At 43.8% G+C, this 24611-nt stretch overlaps 1 protein-coding gene across 3 annotated transcripts in view; it reads left to right on the top strand.

Annotated features, from left to right (window-relative positions):
• Window positions 1–24611, top strand: part of BAHD1 (bromo adjacent homology domain containing 1) — a 571779-nt gene that overhangs the window by 213974 nt on the left and 333194 nt on the right. The window lies entirely within an intron of this gene.

Genomic DNA, 24611 nt, shown 5'->3' with positions numbered 1-24611 from the left:
GTTTATGAGGCGATGTGGACCGCGTACAATTGGGGTTGATGTACATTTCAACATGAACGGATTCAATTGTTACTCAGGACGAGGGTAAGTTAATGAAGATACAATTCAAAAGCAAGGACTCGCTTGTTTTTCAGATGACGTCCGGTTAATGGGAATTAGTTTCGATTCACGGAGAAGGGAGCCTCTGAGAACCCTGGAAGGGAGCCTTGTTACTTAATTTTGGATTTGCCTTCGCTTTGGGGATCTTTTTGAATAGAGAGACCGGCTTGTAGCTGGAGGTGTAAGTAAGAGTTCTGCCTCCTTTCACTGAAGGTGTAGGATTCTCCTGATTATACAGCAATTATTTCACTGAAATTAGCAGAACCCACATGACTGCACAGTGTGATTTGACGATAGACCTACCTGCTGCCCCCGTAAATGGTAATCCTTTTAATGAGGGATGCAGCAGAGCACCGGATAGCAGAGATAAAGGAGTGGTATTCCGTCCTGGTAGAACATATACGAAGGAAAAAGCTTTCTTTTGTTTCTGCGGTACAGGCATGGCGGTATTTGTTTTGGATTCACATTTCAGTGTGCTTTTTAGAAGAACATTAGAGCTGCTCGTTCTACCTGTATGCCACTTTTGATGTAACATGCTGTTTAATGGCAGAGCTATGCCCGTTGTAGTACAGCAGTTTAAGGACCAAGACACCTTTTGTCTTTGAAAGCTTTAATCCCATGTATGTTCCTTATCTCTAGCGATTTTCATCTGTACATGAAGTGTAGCAAATTGGGCCTCATCACATTAGATGTTGGACGCCATGCCCCATAATTAACTTCTGTTTTCCGCCTGCCCTCTTTCAAAGGGTGTTCTGCAGGGTCACCGAAAGACCTTTCAGGAACGCAAGAATGGATGGTCATCCTCTAGCCAGCCTGGTGACTTTATTTCCGATTGCTGCATCTAGTCAGCAGGATAGACACAAAATATAAATGGAATCATGTTATATTTATAAAGCACTAGTTAACTGAAGTTTCTTCACGCTGAATTCGTAACTAACAACACTACTTAATTTACACACATTTAATGAGAGTGGTTAAAAGCAAGAGTCATTATAGATTTGCAAAAACTCAGGAGCGAGGGGATAGAACGTAGATAGACTGGAACTTTCTTCAATGCCCAATGTGAACTGGTCATGAGGGCATAGGGAATGATTAGAAAGAGGAAAATATGCTTAATGCAAGCACCAAATAATATACAGGCTAGAAAGATTCACTCATGTGACAATGTGTATAAAAATGTGTTCACTTATGCGATTGACACCCCTCCTCTCCAACACATTTACAATCTCGGTAAATGTCCTGCGGCTCAGAAACAGTCTTCCCTCTTGTTCTTTTCCTCATCTAACTGCCTTCCCTCCCTTCTGCTGTCGCTGTTCCTTTCTTTTGCTAGTACTGTATGTTCTCCTTTGTAGCTAGTTGTATGTGCACCCCTCTCTGACCTTCCTTTTTTCTACCATTACTGTGTCCTGACTCTTGTTGCCCTTTGTACATTTAACTCTCTTTTCCTGATCTCTGTTCTCTCACCATCACTCTCGCTCTTTGTTCTCTCTCTGTCTCTTCTGCCTCCGCCTTCAGTATGTGGATGACTTCTCTTAGTAATACCTCTACCCTTCGGGGACTGCACTGTCTACCTAAAACTGAACAAAACGTGATTGGTATGACATGATAGAACAGTAGTGACAATGTTATTACTTGGTATATAACCAAGAAAACGTCACTTATTACCATTTAATATTTTCAATAAATATATACATACCTGCTTATCTATGCATAAATCATTCTAACCTTTACATTATTTGTGCTTGTTGTGAGTATATTTTCATCTTTCTAATTGCTCCCTACACTCTTATGACCGGTTCACACTGGGCATTGACAAACTTCTAGTCTATCTCTGTTTCATCCCCTAGCTACTGAGTTTTTGCACATCTTTAAGGACGCTTGCTTTTAACCATGCTCATTAAATGTGTGCACATTAAATATTGTGGTGTTAGTTATGTACTCATTGTCATGAAACTTCAGTGAACTAGCGCTTTATAAATACCAAAATAACATATGATTGAATTTATATTTCATGTCTATCCTGGTGACTAGATACAGCAATCTGTTTTTTGATGATCATTGCCTATTTATATATGCATACATGCATGATTATTTTCAGGAGATGGTGTAATCTTCTTTTAGACTTCCGTGTTGAACTAATATTGTTTTAAGAGTCTAGATACAATTCAGTTTGTTCGGCATATTGTATAAATGCTCAGTGTAAAATTTAAGAATCTGAAAAGCGGTTTCAGTCATACCCATTTAATGTAACTGGTTTTGCACTCTTGGATAAGTAGCTACCCATAGCCACAGGTATCTGGTAATTTTACTTTATCTCTTTTTTGAAGCATTTCTTTTTCTAAATATCGCTCATGAGAACAGCAGCCTAGTAGGAAGGTGTTTTTCTACAGAAGCCTGTGCCCTCTTCTACATATGTTTGCTCAGCTAGGGCCAGACTGCTGTTGGTGCTTTGTGCGCCTAAACAAATGGATCTATTTATATTGCTTTCTTTGCACCAGAAAATTGTTGAGAGTTTAATTCGGTAAGGGATACAAAGTAATAAGAACAATCTTTTGAAGGATGATGATCTAAGCTGATACTGTTTGGTATGGTTTACTTTGAATTGCTTATCTCTCAGAGCTGTATTGCTAAATATATAAACTCTGCAACATTCCAAATCGTTATTTTTGATTTTGTCTCAGTTTATTTAGTATCTCAGTTGTGCACATTGTTGAGCATGCAGAATTCCACTATGTTAATGTGGCAATGGAAAACCATGTTATCAAGCTTCTGTGTTTTATTTTTTACGCATAACAGACAGCGTCAATAGCTCGTCTACTAAAATGCATAACCTATATTGCTATGAAGAAAATTATGAATTTTCACCGAAATCATCACTTCTTTTCGTATAGCAGTGAGGTGTGCTTTTGGGTTTCTATTTTCCATTGTCTTTCTTGCCACATAACTTGTTCCGTTTGAGATTCTACTTCTGTTTGTATTTACTCTTTTCCATCACCAGTGTATGGACAGGTGCCTTATATCTCATGACCATCTTAAGGTGACTTCCTGAACTGTAATGAGTGATGTGGACAAAATCTAGGTTGGTGTTCCCCCTCTAACTGCCCTTTCCAGTGAGTAATGTCCTGGGTTTCCAAGATATGCTATAGAAGTTGGATTACTTAGTTGCATTGGCTGGTGATATTCTCATACATGGAAGGCATCATCTCAGCGACAGAATGTTTCCTGTGCAACCCCCCACAATGGTTGTGAGTGTTTTCTGTTCCTTTAGTGCCCAAGCGAGTTTGTGCAATTTAGCTGAACCTAAAAGTGTTACTGTTTATATCTGAATACGTAATTCCAAAGTGGAACCACCTGTTTCAGCTCTGTAACCCCCCGTTTAGAAAGCTTATGTGCACACATAGTATATAATTGCAAAGTATTGTTGCAAGGTTTCTGTGGGTATTTTCCACAGTCTTCATAGTTTGGGCCAACCAGATAGTCTATCAAATTTAAACTGATACAGCCGAATTGTCAGAATTATCTTTCCAAATAGTTTTTGTAATGGTTCAGTTTAGGTCTCATGATGTATACAGTGTTTTATATTGTAGTAGTCATTTAATTTGCATATCCCTAGTGCGCTTAAAGTTAAGCAGAGGTATTTATTGTTGATGGTGACAATGGTTCTTGTCATTGGTGTGGAGCCTTTGCCCACGCTATTCTAACCTTGGAAAATGTGCCACAAATTCAACTCCTGTTTCCAGAAACAACTGTATTTTACCCGATCCCGTGGGTGAGCTGAACTGTCTTTGATTATACGTTTGTTACACTTTTCTTAACATCAGGTTGTGAAGCACATGCTCCCAGTTTGGCTAAGTCGTGCTGTAAAGATTTCTAAATTGGACAAAATGTGAATTAACTAGATTGCTTGATCTATAGTTTCTGCGCTTGCATTTGTGCCAAGAACCACCTAAGGTCCCTGCCATCCAGGATGGGTAGATCAAGAATGAAATGGGTGGAAGTTGAGGTGGCTGGTATCGGCCCCTTGAGGGGTACATCGGTGGAGAGTGGAGGCTGGCTGCTGCTATGTGGAGGCTTGGGTACATGCACTGCTCTCTCTGCTCAGGAGCAGATAGGGTGCACATTAAAACATTTTTTGAAGTGGAGTGAATTGTGATGTATTGGAGTGGGGTGAATTGGAAATGAATGGGTGGATTTGGGTGAGGTGGATTGAGTGGGGCGCATTTGTAGTGGGGCAGATTGGAGTGGGGCGGGTTGGAAAATGGCAGATTTTGTTTATTGGAGTGGAGCAGATTGGAGTGGACAGATTGTTTTGGATTGGAGTGGGGCGGATTAGAGTGGGGCAGACTTTTGGATTGGAGTGGGGCAGATTGGAGTGAGGCGGATTGGAGGGGGGCAGATTGTTTTGAATTGGAGTGGGGCAGATTGTTTTGGATTTGAGTGGGGCAGATAGGAGTGGGCAGAATGTTTTGTATTGGATTGCGGCAGATTGGAGTAGGCAGATTGGTTTGGATTGGTGAGGGGCAGATTGGAGTAGGGCAGACTGTTTTGGATTGTAGTGGGGCAGATTACAGTGGACAGATTGTTTTAGAACGGATTAGGGCAGATTGTGTTAGATTTGAGTGGGGCAGATTGTTTTGTATTGGAGTGGGGCAGATTGTTTTGTATTGGAGTGGGGCAGATTGTTTTGGATTGTAGTGGGGCAGATTAGAGTGGACAGATTGTTTTAGAACGGATTAGGGCAGATTGTGTTAGATTTGAGTGGGGCAGATTGTTTTGTATTGGAGTGGGGCAGATTGTTTTGTATTGGAGTGGGGCAGATTGTTTTGAATTGGAGTGGGGTAGATTGGAGTGGGCAGAATGTTTTGGATTGGAGGGAGGTGGATTGCAGTGGGGCAGATTGTTTTGGATTGCAGTGAGCCAGATTGTTTTGGATTGCAGTAGGGCAGATTGTTTTGGATTGGAGTGGAGCAGATTGTTTTGGATTGACATGGGGCAGATTGATTTAGAATGGAGTAGAGATGGTTGTTTTAGATTTGACTGGGGTGGATTGTTTTGGATTGGAGTGGGGCAGATTGTTTTGAATTGGAGTGAGGCGCATTGGGAGTGAGGCGTATCGGAGTGAGGCGTATCGGAGTGAGGCGTATCGGAGTGAGGCGTATCGGAGTGAGGCGTATCGGAGTGAGGCGTATCGGAGTGAGGCGTATCGGAGTGAGGCGTATCGGAGTGAGGCGTATCGGAGTGAGGCGTATCGGAGTGAGGCGTATCGGAGTGGGGCGTATCGGAGTGGGGCAGATTGTTTTGGATCGTGAGGAGCAGATTGGATTTGGGCAGATTGGAGTGGACAGATTGTTTTAGAATGGAGTAGGGCAGATTGTTTTGGATTGAAGTGGGGCAGATTGTTTTGGATTGGAGTGGGGCAGATTGTTTTGGATTGGAGATTGGAGTGGGGCAGATTGTTTTGGATTGGAGATTGGAGTGGGGCAGATTGTTTTGGATTGGAGATTGGAGTGGGGCAGATTGTTTTGGATTGGAGTGGGGCAGATTGTTTTGGATTGGAGTGGGGCAGATTGTTTTGGATTGGAGTGGGGAAGATTGTTTTGGATTGGAGTGGGGCAGATTGTTTTGGATTGGAGTGGGGCAGATTGTTTTGGATTGGAGTGGGGCAGATTGTTTTGGATTGGAGTGGGGAAGATTGTTTTGGATCGGAGGGAGGCCAATTGTTTTGGATTGGAGGGAGGCCAATTGTTTTGGATTGGAGGGAGGCCAATTGTTTTGGATTGGAGGGAGGCCAATTGTTTTGGATTGGAGGGAGGCCAATTGTTTTGGATTGGAGTAGGGCAGATTGTGTTGAATTGGAGAGGAGCGATTGTTTTGTTGTGGGGCAGATTGTTTTAGATTGGCGTGGGGAAAATTGGAGTGTGGAGGATTGGTTTGGGACAGATTGTTTTGAATTGGAGAGGGGCAGATTGGAGTGCGTTAGGAGGGTAGATTAGAGTGGATTGAATTGGGGCTATGGTTTGGATTGGAGTGGGGCGGATTAGTGTGAGGTGGGGTGGATCTGCGTCGGGAGGAACGGGGTGGGTGAACTGGGGTGTACTACACAATTATGTGTTAAAAAGCATAATTTCAGAAATTACACTTAAGACAGAAATAATGCCGCTTTGCAATAAGCTAGTTCTCATCTTTTGAGAACAGCGCCCGTGATCAAAAAAAGAAAAAAAAGAAAACAGGAGTGCAAAGTGAGAAAAAAAGACTAGGCAAAATAAAAAAGTTAACTATAGAAAAAAAATCTTTGCAATTTTGTTTGTCCTGCTGAGGACATTTTTGCCAGACACACACCTTCTGTATCCAGGGCACTAAAAGTTAAAAAGAACAAAATAGTACCTCAATCATGTCGGGAGCAGCGGGCAGGTACTCATTAAATTGAATCAGTCAGTGCTTGGTCCCTGCTCCACAGAGAGGAATGGAAATTTTATTAGGCCTGCCTTGATGAATTATGAGGCTGTAAAGAAGAGTGCCATGCGAGTCAACGAATGGTAAGCAACGGTCGATCTCCAAGCTCTACCACATGCTCATGCAGGATTGACCCTAAAAAGGATACAAGATGGCTCTCATCTTTGTGATGGGACTTTGATACCGAGTGGTAATCGGCACTTCTCAAAGAATACAGTGCCGCTTGGCTAAGTCTTGCAAATCGATTGCTTAGGTTTATATTTTTGCACAACTTCCCTCAATTTAGCGTTTAAATCAGAATAAAGTGCAGTTAATATTTGCACTCAGGAGGTTTCTCTTATTGCTGTTCCTCTAAGTCGCAATGAAAGGGCAGATAACACCTTATGCAATGTTCAAGCTACAGATAGGTAAAAATGCAGTGCAGTGCGTCGCAGTTACAAAAACTCTTATACCACCTTGGAGCTGTTTTTCAGCCTGTAAAACACGTCCAGGTTGAAGAAGCAGCACAAAGATTGTCTTTTAGTATTGCTACCATCCACCCTTTTTATGATCTCAGTCAGGGGCTGCCGTTTACAAATCGCATGTTTGGCAATTAAATGTTTTTCCAAATGTAAGTGTCTTAAAGTGTGTAGGTACTGTCAGACTTCGATGCAGTCTCTTATTGCTTACATTCAAAGGTTGGAGGGAGTACTCTTTCTCCAACTTGCATCAGAAAACGGGAGCAGATTGTGAGCCATAGTAACAAAGTTATTTTCTGTGGTAAATATGAGTTTATGACCAAAAGTACCTGATTTATGCCTGCTAGAAATTCACAAAGCTTTTTCTGGGGGCCATAGATGCATTTACTATTGTGGATTTGTATGCCACTTGTCCGGAGAAAACGTTACTTTTCAAGGTGTGGTTTGCCATTGAATTTTAAGTTTGCCCACAAACTCCTCTTCAACCTGGAAATGTTCGAAGATGGAATAACTCTTTTTCTAGAATAAATGGTGACGGATCACTCCCTGATTTGGCGTTGTAGGAGAATAGGGAAAAAACGTGATGTATGCTGAGGCGGAGATCTAAACCTCTGCCTATACTTTTTGTTTTAGTTTTGTTTTGGTACTAGGGTGTTATGCATTTTCGCCATCCAGGCATTATGTATGTTGAAAGGTACCCAGAAAACAGTGCTTCTGCTATGTTTCTTTTTTATACTGCAGATTGAAGTCCCCAGGCATCCCCAATCTATATGGCTTGAAAGGTCACATAACGTGTAGATAGGTGTCCCTTTAAGGAAAGGAGATGCTTGATACCCCTCAGTGGCACACACAGATCCTGGAAGGAACACATACCTCTCACTGCCAGATGTGAATCTGCAGCTCCGAGGTTCCAATCTTAGCTGACTTAGTACTTTATTCTCTTGAGGAAGATAAACTGAGTGCCCTGAATTGAGCACTAGAACTCTTCTGTGGTGCAAGACAGCAGATCTGTAGTTGCAAGCGCTATCTGCACTAGTCTGCTCAAATGATGGCGTTGATAGCACTGCTTCAAAAGATGGGCCTTGCTTCTGCCGGGTCTGAATACAGCCTTAACAGGTGAAATCCTACTTTATGGTTATGTGCCTTTGTTAATTGCAAAAGAGGAGTTATTTAAAGTAAAACAATATCCGTGTTTTACAGTTATCTGTATATTTACTAAAATGCATTCATTTCTTGCAACTGAGGACAGTAAAAAACATAATCTCAGTTTAGAAAACTCTGAGCACTGGACACTAATCATTGGTTTCACTTACTGCGACAGGCACCCGCTGTTTATGAGCCAAAAAACATTGGGCACAATTCTAAAACAAAATCAATAAATCTACAATCAGAGGTTTACGACATTGTATGGGCAAGCTCTGACACTCGTCAGGTTTCAGCAATACTCTTGTCAAGCGTTTGGGAATTCACAATTGCGACTACGCATAAGCATTAGCATGCATAGTGGTACGAAGTGCGCAGTTGCGCATGGCAAAATGCCATTGCGTGTGCGCAGTTGCTATTATTTTTTATGTTTATTCCACAAGGATTTTTTTTTCTTGTGTAGAAAGAACCCTGTTCCCCTACACCCGCGAAAATGTTTCGGTTTTCTTTTGGTGTTTTTTCTGAGTGTTCCTCGGTGGGAGTGTCTTGAGGGTGAAAGTTAGTTAATACCTGCGTGTAAGTTTGAGTGTGGGCACACGCTTTGAAGCAGTCCTACTTCAAGATACTATCATGTGAGGAAAATCAATTTTGTGAGTCTAGATTACATTTACTCGTGCTTTGTAAATCAGACTCTTTGTGCCGCCAGCATTGTACAACGCACCGCTTTGGAAGGTGAGCCCCAAATCTCGTCAATCTGTGGGAAGCAGACCCTTCCAAGTGTCCCTCCTCGAATACGCACTTTCGGAAACGCTTAGCAGGATCTGTGCCCTACTTGTGGTAAATGTCACAAGGAAAGAGACTGTAGAACCCAGTCCGAGATGGCGCAGCGTGCACAAGGTCACCGGAAGCAGCAGCATTTCGCAGAATCCCGGCAGGAGTTTAAGCAGAAGCTAACGGTGCTTGAGCCCGGAGTGAGTCATTCTAAGAGCGGTATTTCGGGGGCTTTGCAAGGGGGGGGGGGGGGCCTAACGCATGCCACGCCCGCCACGTCAGAGCTGCCGCAGGCCCTAACAAAAAAGGCCGTTGTGCATTCAGTGCTGACAACACCGCGAATTGCAGATACTGAAGAAATACGTTAAAGGAGATATTCAAACGTAAACACTGCGGGAACCCAGTGTTCCGTGCTTCCCAGCCCTCTCGCCACCACCCAGGTCCTGGATACTGGTCAGCAGGGGTGGAAATAGTCACCCAGGCAGTGTGTCGTAGCAAGAGTGCCAAGGACGCGAATGCAAGCAAAACAAGTTTTGGCAAAGCCAGGAGGTCTGGGCATGGCAAGCGTGCAATTATTTTTTTAGTTTCTCTTTTTTTTTTGCAAGCCTGGATTGTGGCAACCAGAAAATGTCTAAAAGGAGGGGAGTGGCTGAGCACCCCAGATATTCTAATATTTCCTGTGAATTCTTCCTGAAGATAGGAGCAAACTATGTGAGATCTTGAGGGGAGTTTTGTTGTAGTGGGCACACCCTCTGGCAACTGTAGGGATCATGAGTCCTGTGGCCTTTCTTTCTCTAGGTGTACATGTGACAAGGCTCCAGCATACTAATAACTGCAGGGAGAGGTTGTACCTGCGAGCCCTCTCAATCTTGCATGTTTCTAGTCAGTCAAATTTAGACCTTCTACTTTCTCTTCCTTGTCTTCTCTAGGAAAGTACCCAGACGGCTGTACCACCTTCATTAATCAACAATACATTCCCTTGACCTGACCACAGGGTGGACGAGTGATTAATTGGGTCTGTGGGTCATTTTTTGGTTTTTATGTGATGGGCTGTGTGATGGCATGAAGTGCTGAACTGGAGGGAATGTATAATATGATCAGTTGTGATGGTTTATGATCAGTTGTGATGGTTGGTAATGTGATGAGATGGAGTAGTAGCTATGCTGGTGATGCGCTGTTTTGTGGTAATATGAGTGATTGGTAGAGATCGGGTGGTTGTAGCTGCCTGCTGATCTGTGGATGGTGGTGTGATGTGTTGAGCTGTGGGAGAGAGAAACAGTGATGATAATTAGGGGTGGGTTAGTGTGATGCACTATGGATATTGTACTGAGGTATGATGTAAGGGTGGAAGATGTGAGTGTGGGTGGTGTGATATGAAAACATTGTGGTTTGATGTAATGAGTGTATTGATGGTGTTGTCGTTGGTGGGGTGTGATGAGTGGGGTGGTGTGATTAGTGCTGCCAGTGTTGTGCCTTGGACTGGGGCAGGTATGTTGATCTGCAATTGTAGAATCTTTCACTGTTGGGCAGGGAGTTAAGCATTTCTGTGTTTTCTAGGTCACACATTTGATCGTTTCTACATTCTAGACAAGGACAAGAAGCATTTTTTTTTAGCAGACTTTTGAAGATGTGATCCAGTGACTTGTATTTTAAGATTTGACACACTTTCAATTTTCCATCCATGATGTCCTTTTTCTTATGCGTTTCCTTGCAGCAGTGCAAGATTTGGAATGTTTTCACTTAAGTACATAAAATGACATCAGCATGACTATATATGTACCAAATAATAATATTTCACTACTTTGGATACATCTTAATCCCTTCCAGGATTAATCCTGGCCTATTCGGCATGCCTCACCTCCACACTATTACAAATCAACTGCCATATATCCTGTAAGGCAGTGATTTGGCAAAGATTTGGCTCACAAAATTATTTGCCAGCATGGCACACCACACAGTAGGCAAGAGCTCTACTCTTCATTGCTCGCTAAACAGCCCCTTACGGATTACACTTAGAATTTGCATTTTTTAAGCCAAATATTACGACCACACCCCTAATGACCTCTTGCGCACAACAAGGCACTGATGTGATATAGATGCTGGCAGGTCAACACCAGTCCTCCGCTGTACACCAGTATACACGTTAGATCCACCAGGATAATCTTGGAGTAAATGCATCACATCCTCTTGCACTCAGCATCGCACAATAATTAACTGTGGATTTGTGATGCAGATAGATAGCGCAGTACTGTGGCCATACAATGGAGAACCAACAACCCCATCCAGGGAGGAAGCAAAAGTCATTCAGCGTGTGTACCCCGTACACATTGGTCTCTGTGAAGACCTTCAAAGATCAAATGCACCTTACCGTCACACTGATCTACAGAAACAAGTTCTAAACCAAATACTGGCTAAAATTCTTTACTATTACCTTACACATCCAAACGGGCTACACAGCAGATTGATTTGAAAGCCTTCCTGGCACCAAGGTAAAGAATGAGCTACAATGCCATAACAATGGCAGGTGGCGCTATACAAATGGGAAGGACATAACAGAACACTGTATTGCAGCAGAATGCAGTGCTGTATAGTAAATGCAGTTCCACCCAACTAGCTACGGGAACGCACTCCCTGGAGCTAAATAATCTCCTAAGCATTCTGTTTAGTGTTGGATTTGTGGGTCTTGCGTGTATTGTAAAGGTCAATTAGCTGAAGGCCTGCACAACTCCGCTGGTGTAATAGACCTCCCTGTTCTGGCGGTCCTGTTTTTTTCGATGCTCCTGCCTAGTGTGCATTGATTCTTGAAAGTTCATGTTTTAGGTGACAAGAAGAACATTAAGAGCAAGAGACCCCAAAGAGTCTTTGGCAGCTGCTTTCTTTGAGGATAAAAGGTGCCAATAAAGAGATCCCGACCAATACTGTTGCGGTTGAAACTTACTGTGACCACATAACTTGTCTAACTACATGGCTCCACTCCAGTTCACATATTCCCTTGAAACTCTGTTCTGTAAGTTACGAGGCCCTCGCCCAAGAGCAGCTTGTTATTGGAGCCCAAAACTCTCCATCTCTGAGACTGATTCCTTTTCAACCACCCTTTCATCAACGGATTTATGGCATTACCTCTCATTCCACCGATTAAGGCGATCTAAATGTACAAGTAACATGCTCTAAAGACAGATGCACTTTGCTTTAACGCTCTTTTTGCTGTAGTTATTCATATCAATATTGAATCAGTTTAATTTTTTGTCTTCAACTCCTACTGTGTACGACTTTGCCACCCTTACAGATAGGTATGTGCTGTACAAATGTTCTTAGTAAAAACGAAGATATGTAAGGCAAGACCACCATGTGTGTGCCATTGTAATTAAAAGCCCTAATTTCAGCATGTGTATGGGACACTCACTTTACACCAGTAATGGCCAGCTTCTTAAGGTGGCCAATGGCTACCTTATTTTCTAACCCGGACTGTCCTGACTTGAAAGTTGCCTTTTTAGTGGTCAGATAGTTAGATTTGCATGCACAAATGACTGTGAATGAAACCCCCTTCACATTCTACTCCTATTGTCTCGCTCTAATATTATGCACCTTATTAACCTAAGGAAAGCCATTGTAATTTTGTGAGGAATCTAAAATGTCTGATACCCTTAAACAGGTGAACACCTTCAGTTCCATCGCAAGGCATTGAACCAGCAGCTGGTCCCAAAAAAGACGGCTTGGTCTTACTTGGGAGAAAATGTGGGGTGCAAAAATGCCTCCCTTGGCATTGAGCGGTATTTATGTGCAGTATTCCATTTTGTGCATTGTTTTTGCTGTGTTGATTTCACACGGACGACTGAGGAATTTCTGCAAGTAAACATCCCAGGTCGGAGCACAGTTGGTGCACTGCTTGGCATTTGAAATGAGACTCCGAAACCTTTTGTGGCCAATTTCCTTGTTAGCTTGGCACTCAGAACGAGGCTATACATGGAGCTTCCAGCCCATAGGTGTCACAGCACCCTTGATCCCTCTTCGTCATAACATTCCCTCAATAGCTGTTAATCTTTTCTCAGAGATCTGTCCTTCGGGTTAAGTTCTAGATCACTTTAAGTGCCTAGGGTACTGGAAAGGGCAGTCCTCACATAATTCTAATTCTAATTTAAAACACTTATAGAGCGCGACGTACACCTTGCGGTTTCTTGGCGCTGGAGGTTCAGTAACTGAGGAGGAAAGACCGTGAAAGAGTGGAGTAAATTTTTAGGCGGGGAAAGCCTGGCTAAAAAGAAAAGTTTTCAGGTCTCTACGGAAGGAGAGGTACTGAGTAGCAGAACGAAGATTGTCTGGAAGTGAGTTCCAGAAAATGGGGGCCAAAGTTGAGAAGTTAGAACCGCCCCACTTTTTGCGTGAGAAGCGGGGGGTCTGAAGAAGGGACTTGGAGGAAGACCGGAGATTTCTGGCAGGAACATAGGGTTTAATTAGTGAGGCGATGAAAGCGGGGGCAGTGCCCAGGCGGGCCTGAAACACCATGCATCCAATCTTAAAAAGGGCGCGTTGTTTCACGGGGAGCCAGTGAAGCTTTTTTAAAAGGGGAGTGGAATGATGGTAGCGTGGAAGGCTGTATATCAGCCTGGCCGCCTGGTTCTGGATAACTTGGAGTCTACGCAGGCTGTATGCTGGAATGCCATGATAAAGGGCGTTGGCGTAGTCCAATCGTGAAATTACCAGGGCGGCTATGATGATCTTAAGTGCCTGGGGGGAGAAGAAGCGGGAAACGGAACGGATAGTACGGAGAGTGAGGAAACAGGAGGAAACCACGGAACTGATTTGTGAGTGAAGAGTGAGCTGGTTATTCATTTTAACACCCAAAGTTTTGACCACAGTGGAGGGGGATGGTGCCGGGCCAAGAGAGGGGGGCCAGAAAAGGGAGTTCCAGGGGCTGGATGAACCACCACATAATGAAAGGAGTGTACTAATTCCCTAATCAAAACAAGGGACGCTGCCTATAATGTTATAATGTGGCATCAGCCAGAGCACAGAGCCATTATCCCATGTGCTGGTTTATTTCATTTTCAGGTCTGGCTTGAAAGTACAGTTGTTTCTACACTTATTCTTACTAGATTTTTAACATGTACATAGATAGACTTTGACTCCACCCAGAGGAATATTTGTCCATCACCTCATGCTGTAGGCAGTGAGGTAACTTATTGCCCCTTCTACGAGGTGATTCTGTTGCAGTGTATGAGGGACTATTTTTTCACTTGAAAAGTACACTCTTTCATCACACTATTCACATTATATCGATTATTTTCTGTAAACGTTCTATACAGGAAGCAATACCGTTTGCTGCTTTTTTTTCCAGGATTGGCAAAGCCAATTGGCCCGGTTCTAAAGTGATAGCTTAGATAACAACCCCTCACCCTATTTTTCCTCTTCATTGTCTCTGGGAATTGTGAAGTCTTCCCTCTTAAGCACCATGACTGACAGAAGCCAGCTGACTATGCCCAAGGACTCGCTGAAGACTAGTCCACTTGCTGGGAACAGCGAACTCGGTCTGGTGCCCAGTAGAAGAGTGGCCATTCTCACTCAGGGGTGTCTGGCTGTGGTTCTGCAATAAATGCTTGCCATTTCAGGATATGAGAAAGCCCGTGAATTTGCAGCCAGTTGACACGCAGTCTTTTTTTTTTTTACGGTGCAGCACCCTCTTCGGTAGTGGGGTTTTAACAACCTGCTTCAAACCAGGAATATAAGATAGAGTTCTGCTTCAGTAGTGTTAGTCACAGTTGAAGAAGACCTCCAAGTACTTGTTGATACTTTCTGAATTACATCTGCACGCTAGCAGTGTCCTCTTCTTGGACAGGACAAGATGGAAACTATGCCTGCTGCCTTGCTGCTACCTGCTGACTGTTGCCTAATGTGCTGCCAGAGAAGAACACCCAACCGCCTAAGGAGATCAGTGGAGCAATCGAAGTGCACCGAAGACCTGCAAAGATGCTTCACCAGAGTCAGCGGAGAATTACAGCTACAACAAAGAAGTGCGGGGGACATCGTTGTGCCATTGTTCACCGAGTGGCCCTTTTGTATCGTTGGGTCCCCAGGTCAAGTCATCACTCTTTGCTAGACTGTCTGGCACAGTGGGAGCATGGCCCCCAACAGCCTTGAGAGATATGAGTGTCTCTCAGCTGCTCTGACCTCCGGAACCTGTACAGATATCCAGTATTCAAGCATTGCCAATACTAAAGATCCAGAGCACTTGTGTAGCCAGACTGTGACGTTGGTTTTGTGAATTTTTGACTCATTGATTGATTGATCCGAACTCGTACTTTAAATGTCTGTATGGGGTTGCGCATCTTCTTTTGTCATCCATCCCCAGGAGGTACTCGCTGCTCATTCAGAGACTATTCGCCTAATGCAGCATGCACCTTTGTATCCTCAGTTACATATTGCCCAAGTCTACAAGCTCACCAGCAGAGAGGCTACCAGGTTTTCCTGCAGCACAATACCTTTGACATGTGACTCTGACCAGTGGGTTCAGAGATGCAGCATTTTTTAAGTTCTCTGATCGTCTGTCCGTAGCTGGATGCTAGCGTCATTAATAACAAAGATATTAGTCCCTGTAGCCACCGTTGAATACCTAAACCCAGATGTGAGGTACAGGGAAGTACTAACCTAGTGCAACCATAACATCTTCGATGTGTCCAACAGAAACAGGAAGAACATGTCCTTGGTCCGACTTTGATTTGCCTTGTTCTTTTTGGATAGATCCTGAGATAACGGTTCACTTTTATACCTGCATGTGTTATCCAGGGTGCTGCCATGGCTCTTCCGTAGGCTTCTTTGTTAAAAACTTTCTGTCTACCGGACATCTCCTGACCTATCCGTGGTCCTGAATTCTTATATGATAACTCCTTTTAAAGGTCTTCAGCTGAGCGGAACCATAGAACAACAATCTGACCCGGTCTGTAAACTGCAGAATAGCTCCCAACCGTAACATTGTCATGCAGTACCTTAGACGGTAATCCTTCAAACTTGACATCTTCCGGCATAAGAAATTCATAAGTGTAATTCTGGATTAGGGTCTATGTAACGGAATTCTGGTCTCCAGCCTCAGAGGCCACTTCATTCCTAAGGGGAATACTTATCTGACAGATTTAGGGATGGGATTCTATACTATTGCTCCTTAATGTGCCAATTATGATGTCTTGCATGAGTATTAAGAGATCTGAAAAGAGAATTGATACAGGTTGGGCACTTGGGGAGGCACTGGAAGGTGCGGCATTTGGTAAAGCAACGATAACACACAGTTTTGGGGGGAAATGGTGTTGGTCACAGTGTGACTGAGTGGTGTACGTTCTCTAATATACTGGGTCTCACTCGTTTCCTATGGAGTAGGAAATCCTGCTCCAATGGATTGGAAAAAATCTTCTCTAAAAAGTTGCATCTTTAAAACCTTTGTAAAGGGACATGATGTGAGCATAGCCTTTTCGGGTACGGGCTTGCCGCTGCCCCTGCATCACCAATGGTCCCAGCCTAGTAACTTCAAAGTGATCTACATAACCCCAATATTGCGAAGACAGATTTGGTTGTAGGAAAGACTCCTTGTATGGCCCTCATTACAAGTTTTCTGAACATCTCGAATCACCAGTAAACTGGAGTTTGCCACAGAATCAGAATTGGGAGTTTTGTCAGAAGAGCCTTATCTTTTGGTTTTAATTCGAGCACATTTCACCAGTGAAAAGAAGTGACGTATGTTCAGGGAAAGACCTCGGAGTGAGTGAACAATGTGGGACATTGGCATGCAAACGGTGATTCCCAGGGTTAGTCCTCATTTGAGACACACAACTTGCGATGGTGCGGTAATACCGCTTTCTGTAATTACTCTGCTTCCTAGTATTGGTGTTTTTGGGTGTGATATTACTGCACCATTTTAATGGGCACATCTGAATGAGGCCTGAATTGTCTCATGAGCAAATTGATTAATGTTTGTCACTGGGCTTTTCAAATTGGACATAAGCCTGTATAGGCTTCTCCTTGCCTCTAAGCTGTTGCTGCCTATATACGTGGACCTGAAGACATTTTCTTCTAAAAAAATGGGGTTTTAACAGTCTACTACACCTACATCCTCAACTCTGAGATCCAGCTTTCTAGTGGACCTTAACTTCATCCTTGTTTGTTTTTGAGCATAAACAATTTAAGCCAACTACACCTTGCGACATTGACCTTTGAGGTGGAGTCGGCCTTTTTAGTTCAGGCTCTTTCCCCGAAGGATTCATATTTCTTGTTCCATGTAGTCAATGGGATAGTAAAAACATTATTCTCAAGGTTTGTTCTTTCTCTCACATTAAACCCCTGAGTTTTCTTACTGGAATTGCAACCTGCAGGCTACTGTTACACACATGTATAAGCTCACACAAAAATCTTTGGTGCTTGGAGGTGTCTTAGCTTTATTGGAAATAGGACCATCAGGTTACACATATATTTCAGCAGTAGGTGCATTAACTCTCCACATTTTCTCATTGTAGCTAGACACTCCGAATAACAGGGTTGGAAACAGATTTGTCCATAAGGCACTCAAACTCCTGATGTGCCTTCTTGGAATGGATGCATGTTACCTTTATAGTAGGCATTTATTTCTGCACCACTGGAGTTAGATTACCACATTATTTAAAACTCTATTTTTAACACATAACACAGAAGCTTCCTCGCTTCCATAGGGCGAAAAGTCTTTTAGGAAAATGTTATACAATGGTTCAATATGAAAGCTTGAGGGTGCACACGTGAAATAAGAAATATGAATATCACGCGTACACGGAATTACCGTGAGTGGGTAATAGCAAGTGCCATTGTTACTCACCTCTAAGGTGTTTGTGGGATATTCAAACCTGTGATTCTGTAGATGGCATACACCTCTGTCGCCAAGGTGGCGACCTTCATAGCCACTTCACCAGAAGGTTGCACTTGCTTCATCACCAAGGTGACATGTATTGAGCCACATACATTTCGAAGAGTGGTACAGCACTAAGATCTCGCCTCACAGTACAAGCCAGACCCATGTGCTTTGTGAGAGCTCAGTGGAAGAACTGGATCACATGTACCACTGCATACTAGAAAACAGAACAGAAATACAAGGTTGTCTGTATCTCCGTACTTGATCAGCAGTGTAAGGTGCCCGGTAGTGTAGTTGTGCATTGTCAGAGCTGTGTGGATACCTCAATACTGAAAGGATACCTCAGTACTTGGGATGGCAACTCAGTGAGAGAGCTGGATCAGTAAATGTTGGGATATAAATGCAAACTGCTAGTCAGGAAAGAGGTGCTTTGTAACTGCTCGCTGGCTATGTCATTATTGGAAAACCAGTGCACTGCTGCAAATCATGATAAAGGCACACGGCTGACACACTCTAATTTCTCAGTACTGTTTTAATGGTGCACATCCGGATCAGAATAGTCGTGCATCATGAGGGCTCTGTGAATGTTTCAGTGCTGGGATAGCTGCCTGGGGAATGTCAAAGAAGGGGAGGGGGCTGTCAGAGCTCATAGGATGTGTCAGTATTTGGATACTAGCGTGTAGTGCATGCCAAGTAGCGTCTGGTCATTGACATCACTACTTAGTGCCACACTGCGAATATTCATCGATTCAATGCTGCCATTCACTCACGTCTAGAATGCATTTTTGGTATAGCTTATGTTTTAAAGGACAGCTAATGCACTGCATATGTACTGTGTTACAGAGTTATGTCATATTTACCTGTTGAGTGCGCATATCACCCATGTGGGTATCTTGGCTCTTAGAGAAGGGGGGTGCTGCCCCTGGCTGGGGTCTATTGAACTAGTACTTTTTCATGTACGTCGGGAATTCAAGGAGTGAGCTGGTAGTTCTAGCATGAAAGGGGAATTTGTTACAGGCTTTTGGAGCAAGGCACAAGAAGGCGTGGCCCCTGCTCTGGCTGTACAGTTGAGTGGGACAAAGGTGATCAGACAGCTGGCATATCGGAGGTGTCTTCTGGGGGGGGTGAAAGCTGATGTGGTTGTTCAGGTTGGTGGAACCTAGGCTGTGCAGTGCCTTGTATGTGTGAGTGAGTAGTATCAACTGGTCGTGCTTGTGGATGGGGAGCCAGTTGAGGTCTGTGGGGTGAGTGGATAAGTGGGTGCGAAGTGGGAGGTTGTGTGAATTTTGCTGCTGTTTTCTGAATGATCTTGAACCTCTAATTGAGTTGGGTGGAGATTCCGAACTATAATGCATTTTTATAGTCTAGCTTCCTGGTGATTATGGCTTGGGTGATAGTTTGACGAGTGTTGAGAGGAAGCCATCTTAATATCTTTCCAAGGGTCTTTATGGTGTGGAAGCAGAAGGAGGTGATTGAGTTGACCTGACTGGACATACGCATTTGGTTGTCCGGTATTGGTCCGTGTTCCAATGGCTGCTAGACCGAGGATGCTAGTGAAGTGTGCCTTCAGAAGAGTAGCACCCCTGTGTTGTCTGAGCTGAGCTTCAGGCAGATTAAATCTCATCTAGCAGGTAACTTCTGACATAAAGGTGTTGACTTGGTCCATGATGAGCTGAAAGTCGTCGGTGGTGGCGATCAGGGCAATCTCGGTGCTGTTGTTATGTCTAAATCGTAATTGGGACCAGTACAAGAGGTGATTATTGTTGAGGTTTTTTGTTAGTCTCTTGTTGAGTTTCTCTTAGACTTTAGCTAGATAAGGTAGCAGGAAGATGGCTCAGTAGTTTGCTGTTGAAGTTGGATCTGCTGTAGGGTTTTTTCAGTAGCGGCAGGATGGTGTTGTTTTTCCAGGTGTCCCGAAAAGTAGCAGTGGTGAGTTAGTCATTTAGGATCGCGGTGAGGGTGGTGCCGATCGTTTTGAGACTTCTGGAGAAGGCAAAGTGCGGGCAAGTGTCGGAGGGAGTTTTTGAGTGGATGGAGTGCATGGTGGCAGCAGTTTCTTTGGAGGTGATGGTGAGCCAGCAGATCAGGCCTTTTTCTGGTGTTTTGTCATCATAACGGAGGGCTACCAGAGAGGAGGGGTCTGGTTGGGGGTGCAAGGTTGTCATAGATTGTGCTTATCTTGTTGCAGATGTAAAGATCAAGCTGAGAACAGAGCTCCAGAGAGACAGTGATGGCTGTTAAGCTGCCTGCTAAAGATGTAAATTCCTTCACTACGAAGGAGATTTCCTTAGAGTTATTGGTTCTGTTGTTGATCTACTCGGTCAGAGCTGAGCGTTTGGCCACTTTGAGTTGCTGATGGTAAAGTTGGAGGGTTGATTTTTAGGTCTTTTTCACTGTCATTGTTGGTTAGTCTCCGGCCTTGTTCCAGTTGTTTTCATTGAATTTTGGTGATCCATAGGTCCACGGACTACCAATTTGCTTGAGATCTGGTACTCACATAGTAGAGCCAGGACATCTAACCCACTCCATCGACAACTTCAACTACTGTAACACCTTCTGCATAGGTATTTTTGGTGCATTTGGCAGGGGTTTCGAAGTTCTGTAGTCCATATGTCCTTTGAGATTGCATTCCATGTGCTACGGGTGGTTTCGGTTGGAGCTGGTCTTTGCTGGTAGTTAAAGTGTATGCAGAAGAGGGGGTGGTTGATCCTGTTCAGAGGGGTCAGATTGTCCACTGTAATGTCCGTGAAGTGACAATGTGAAAATAACATCTAGCAGATGGCCGGTGGTGTGTGGGGGGGTCCTTCACTTGTGTGATTACGAGTGTGTTCAGGTTTTCTAGGATGATGGTGGTGTTTGGGTCAGCCAGGTCAATCAAGTGGAAGTTAAGATCGCTGAGGAGAATGAAAGAGCTAGAGATGAGCACCAGGGAGGCGATTGTGTCAGTGACTCTAGGGCCAGGTGGCCAATAGAGCAGGGCTCTGTTTCTGGGTGCCTGGGCATTGCTCAGATGAAGACCTCTAATACATCCATTCTCGTTGAATCGAAGCTTTGGCACCAGTACCTGCATGATTTTGCCTGGTATTCCAGGAACCTCTCAAATGTATCAATGGAGAAAAACAAGCAACTCTCACTAGTCGCAGAGACATGCACATAAGCTTGCTCACTTACATGATGATGTTCTTATTCATAAAGCCACTCTAAAGACTAATGACTGTTGTGAAGTGCTTGGGGGCAAAGAACAATATTTGGGTCTTTAGCAGACTTTGTATATCTGGAAAAGGAAACAATCCAAGTTGGCAATATTCAAAGTCTTTCAACAAGAAATACTGAGCGCCTAAAGTAATTCCTTTCATTGTTTCCAAGAACCCCTTGTTCATTCTGTGGCGATTGTGACAGTTCCTGTAAAGTCACATGGCCAGAGAGACTAAATGCCTTGAATAATTTGGCAAAAAAACTGCTAGTGCAACTCTCTCTCAGTGAGGCAGCCAACCCCGAACACGTAGAACTACATTTTTAGTTGTGATACCACCGCTCTGCTCGTATGTTTTGCTCGGAGGGAGTATAGGCTTATGTTCCACCTAAACAAAGATGTGGCTACACAAGAATGCTGAAGTCCTGTGGGACCTCATTAGTATGGCTGCCAGTGTGATGCACAAAGGACTTCCAGGCTCTGGCGCACATGGTTGAAGTCTTTGCTAAAGGTCCAGGAGAAAGTAATTGACCTACCATTCGAATGAAAATAAATTTGTATCCCTCCTCCCATTATGTCTTCCTGTTCTACAAAATAGTCAAAGTCTAATTGCTGTGGGATATACAATTACTACCTGCTAAACCCTAGACATCTTGCCAACTGGTAAAGGCTTGTAAATCATTCAAGGCCGGGACCTCCTGCCTTAAGTCTCTGTTAGTCCACCACCTTTTCCTCTGGCTTGCCCTCCCAGTCCATGCGAAACACGTGAGAACCAGGCCTAAAAAAAAGAAGCTTAAATTCCATTGACTTCCTCAGGGCTCTGCCGTCTTTATCAGCTTCACCTCTAGAGGTTTACTCCACACCAGGGGCAAGCTTTGTCTCCACTTTCATCATTAAACCCAAATCAGCACTGATGCATGGACCAAGTTGATTGTGGGGGACGACTGTTCTGTAGATTTTCCACCACCTTTGTCCATCTCTTCTTCATTATGATTTCTGGGATCTTGTGCAGAAAGTCAGGAGACTCCTAATTTTAGAAGCTATGGACCCAGTCTGACCCTCAGAAAGTGAACATATTATAACTCAGACTACTATCTTGTTAAAATTAAAGGGGAAGGCAGCCGCCACATCATTAATCTTTCAAAACTCAATGAGTTCCTGCCTCAAAAAGTTAAAAGTGCTGTCTCTGGTCTTGGGACTTCCATTGAATTTTTGATCCCTTAGTGCTGTATCACTAACACAAGGCTCTGCTTTCTAGCTTGCAAGATCCCCATTGCAAGACTTTAAAATAATATTGGCTCCAGTGGCTTCTTTTCTCTGGCTCCAAAAAGTTAGCTGCTACTCTTACCTGTACAGTTGTCCAGTATGCTCTCCATCAAGTATGATTGCAGCGCCCTTTCTGGCCCTTGTCCTTCAGACCATCTTCTGTTTAGTTATTCAGTGAACTATACAAAATTCTTCTTGGTCCTTTCAAGAAGGATTCAGATCACTGTGTGTCACTGACAAAATTACAATTCTAAAGAATAAAAACCCAAACACCACAGGTCCTAATTTGGAAAAACTGTTCTCCAGGCAGTTTAGTTGCGGGACAGTAATCAAGTCTAGTCAAACTTTATTTCAGTTACCAAAGTAACCATAAAAGTACAGCAAAAACACATTGTTAAAAAGCTTGAAACAGCCCATTGCACGAAAATAAAATACCAACAAAATCAAAATGCTGATTCAGACCTAGAAAGAAAGAAAGTAAGAGAGCCAACAACTGTTCAACATAGAGTTCCCCAGGGATCCGCTTTGAGCCCTATGCTATTTAACATTCATATACAACAACTGGCAGTGGTTGCAAAAGCCTGGGGGCTTTCACTAGTATCCTATGCCGATGATCCTCAGCTCGAGATTTCCTTCTCTAATAACTCAACTCAAAACCTGACTAAATTCCATGATGACATGGTGGCTGTCACTGAGTGGATGACGGCCAACTGCCTTCAGGTGAATGCTAGCAAATCGGAAATTCTTCTCCTGGGATGAGACATTCAACTATGGGGCAACCATTGGTAGCCCGCCTCGTTAGAGTCGCCACCCCAGCCTAAGGCGGTAGAAAGAAACCTGGGAGTCTAGGTTGAAAAATCTATGACCTTCGAAGCGCAGGTGAAATCGATACTGGGCATCTGTTTTGGACTTCTACGAGGGCTAAAACCCATGCTTGGGTTTTTTGATTCACATACACTCCAGTTTATTATCCAGTCCACTGTACTCTCTAGGCTGGACTACTGCAACACTATGTGTCTAGGCTCTAATAAGACAGTAACTAGAAGACTTCAGCTGGCCCAAAATGCAGTGGCGTGGCTACTATTTACGCTCTCTAAGTCCTGCTCAGTTTCCAGCTTCATCCACAGGTTGCACTGGCTCCCTGTGGATAGAATCTTCACCTCCCAGGTGTCTTCCATTTTATCCATCTTGCTCCACCCGTATGTTCCTCAGCGTGATCTGTGCTCCGCTAACCTTTATCTGGCATGTGTCCCTCGTGTGAGAAGAGCAAGAGCGGGAGGGTGCTCTTATCGGGCTACATTTTCCGGCCCTCTGGAACTGTCTTTGTGTGTCCATCAGGAGCATCCAGAATCATTGGTCATTTAGAAGGGCTGTGAAAACCTGGCTATTAGCGGCCTAACTATCAGTCTCCTTTCTTTCTTCAGCTGACACTCATTCTGGAACTAGCGCTGGGACGCCCCATTGCTGGGGCAGCCATACGATTTACAAATATTTTAACATAACATAACAACCACCAGCATGACACTTGGGGGCTATGTGATCAAACGATGTCAAACCTCGTATAGTGCGGCCTTCACCCCAGTATGGTGAATTCAATTAAAGTGCAAGTGCCAAATAATAATAAATTACACACTTTCAGAATGACTGTTACAACAAGACATAAAACTAGACATAGATAAAATGCATGGCACTATAACATAGTCATATTTGAGAGTCTAAACAGTCCACCAAGGAGGAAAATCCACCTAATTTAAAACAGCATTGATTTCCGTCTATTAATAGCCCTTTTTTTTTTTTTTTTTAAAGGACAAATATTTACACAATTAGACATGGAATCAAGCTGAGGCAGGTAGGAAAGGGCTACCCCGGGACTTCTGTTGCCCTGGCTCCTAATTATTGGGACTAAAATCCTTGTGGTAAAAATCAAGATAAAATGTACAAAAGAAGATAAAGTGCAGCAGACTTATTACATGGGCATAGCGTTATTTTAGAAGGGTCGAACTGTGCTACCTCCTTTGGGCTCCCACTGGCATGAATGGGCCCGCCCTTGGCCCAGGCTTCCCCAGCATGCGTCCCGCGTAGTGGGAAATCAAGTTGCGCTTTATACCCTTTGTGAGGGTGTGTGGTCGCCTCCTCCCCTCACTCTGGTTGGTGCCTCCTGGCACAGGTCACCCGGGGACACAAAGTCCCCAAACAGCAGAAGGTCCTGCGTGATGGGAAGTCAAGGTGCGCTTTTTAACGCTTGTGAGGGGGTGTGGTCTCCTCCTCCACTCACTCTCGTTGGGGCCTCCTGGAGCAGGTCACCCTGGGACACGAAGTCCTCAAACAGCAGAAGGTCCCCTTGAGCAAAAAGGTGACCCAGGCAACT

This window comes from Triturus cristatus, chromosome 9, assembly GCF_964204655.1.
Source record: "Triturus cristatus chromosome 9, aTriCri1.1, whole genome shotgun sequence".
Classification (NCBI taxonomy): Eukaryota; Metazoa; Chordata; class Amphibia; order Caudata; family Salamandridae; genus Triturus; species Triturus cristatus.
This window is presented reverse-complemented; position numbering and strand designations above follow the sequence as displayed.